Source organism: Mandrillus leucophaeus, unplaced genomic scaffold (genome assembly GCF_000951045.1).
Source record: "Mandrillus leucophaeus isolate KB7577 unplaced genomic scaffold, Mleu.le_1.0 Scaffold78, whole genome shotgun sequence".
Lineage (NCBI taxonomy): Eukaryota > Metazoa > Chordata > Mammalia > Primates > Cercopithecidae > Mandrillus > Mandrillus leucophaeus.
In genome coordinates this window covers 94620-95921 of record NW_012108474.1, presented here as the reverse complement: position 1 = coordinate 95921, position 1302 = coordinate 94620, and the positions used below count along the sequence as shown (strand labels likewise).

General features: G+C 47.3%; 1 protein-coding gene across 3 annotated transcripts in view; it reads left to right on the top strand.

Moving 5' to 3' along the window:
• Positions 1–705: 705 nt before the first annotated feature.
• Positions 706–1302, top strand: part of NPRL3 (nitrogen permease regulator-like 3 (S. cerevisiae)) — a 46136-nt gene continuing 45539 nt past the window's right edge. For 2 of the 3 annotated variants that reach the window (XM_011966863.1, XM_011966862.1), the window contains exon 1: positions 707–773. The gene's annotated coding sequence lies outside the window, so the exon portion shown is untranslated. Of the gene's footprint in view, positions 774–1302 lie in introns of all 3 variants that reach the window. The other variant, XM_011966864.1, reaches the window with a different exon arrangement.

The window sequence follows — 1302 nt, the reverse complement described above, 5'->3', positions numbered from 1 at the left end:
TTTTTTTGGAGACCTAGTCTCACTCTGTCGCCCAAGCTCAAGTGCAGTAGCACAATCCTCACCCTCCCCAGTAGCTGGGATTACAGGCTCCCACCACCGCGCCCCGCTAATTTTTGTATTTTTAGTAGAGACAAGATTTCGCCATGTTGGCCAGGCTGGTCTCGAACTCCTGACCTCAGGTGATCCGCCTGCCTCAGCCTCCAAAAGTGTTGGGATTACAGACGTGAGCCACCGTGCCCGGCTCATCACAGTTTTTGAAGATAACATAAGATTTGTCATTTTATGATTTTTAAGTGTATAATTAAGTGGCATTAATTACTTTCATTATATCTTGCAACCATTATGGCTATTTCTAAAGCTTTTTCATCACCCAAACTGAAACTCTGTAACCACTGACCAATAACTCTTCGTTTACCCTGCTCCCAGCCCCCGGTAAACTCTAATCTACTTTCTGTCTTGATGCATTTGCCTCTTCTAGACATTTCATATACTGTAAGTGCACTATTTGTTCTTTTGTCTTTGGCTTATTCAGCACGATATTGTCAAGGTTCATCCATGTTCATTCCTTTTTATGTCTGAGTAATATCCCATGGTATGGATAGACCATGTTTTGGAAAACATGGCTTTTAACGGTTCCGTAATCCTCCTGTATGTGGAAGGATCCTGTTTTCTTAGCCCTTCTTCTCTTTTTGCCCTCACTCAGATAAGCCACGTAGCAGATATGCTGTTAACAACACGGGCGACCATGCTGATGACCAGGATGGCGATGCCAGGTAAGGGCTCTGTGGTCACTTCAGGGTGGGGGCTCGTCCTAGTCCCAGGCCTGGACAAAGCCCCACCCTCCTGTTCGCCCAGATATTTTCTCCGTGAGAAGTCTGGTGTTTTGTTTTTTTTTTTTCCGTTTAGTGTGTGCTTTCAGGTAGTGTGGAGTGGAGGATTGCATAGACAGTCTTGGGCACCTCTTCCAGCTTCAGGCCTGTCTGGTGGGTAAAGCAGGTCAGAGAACAGATGAGGCCATGTCCCTGTGGGATGTCTATCTCCTATGAAAGAAATGTAGAGGAAAGCAGACCCCTATGTTGTTGTCTTTGTTTCTTTTTTTTTTTGAGACGGAGTCTCGCTCTGTGCCCCAGGCTGGAGTGCAGTGGCCGGATCTCAGCTCACTGCAAGGTCCGCCTCCCGGGTTTATGCCATTCTCCTGCCTCAGCCTCTGAGTAGCTGGGACTACAGGCGCCCGCCACCTCGCCCGGCTAGTTTTTTGTATTTTTTAGTAGAGACGGGGTTTCACCGTGTTAGCCAGGATGG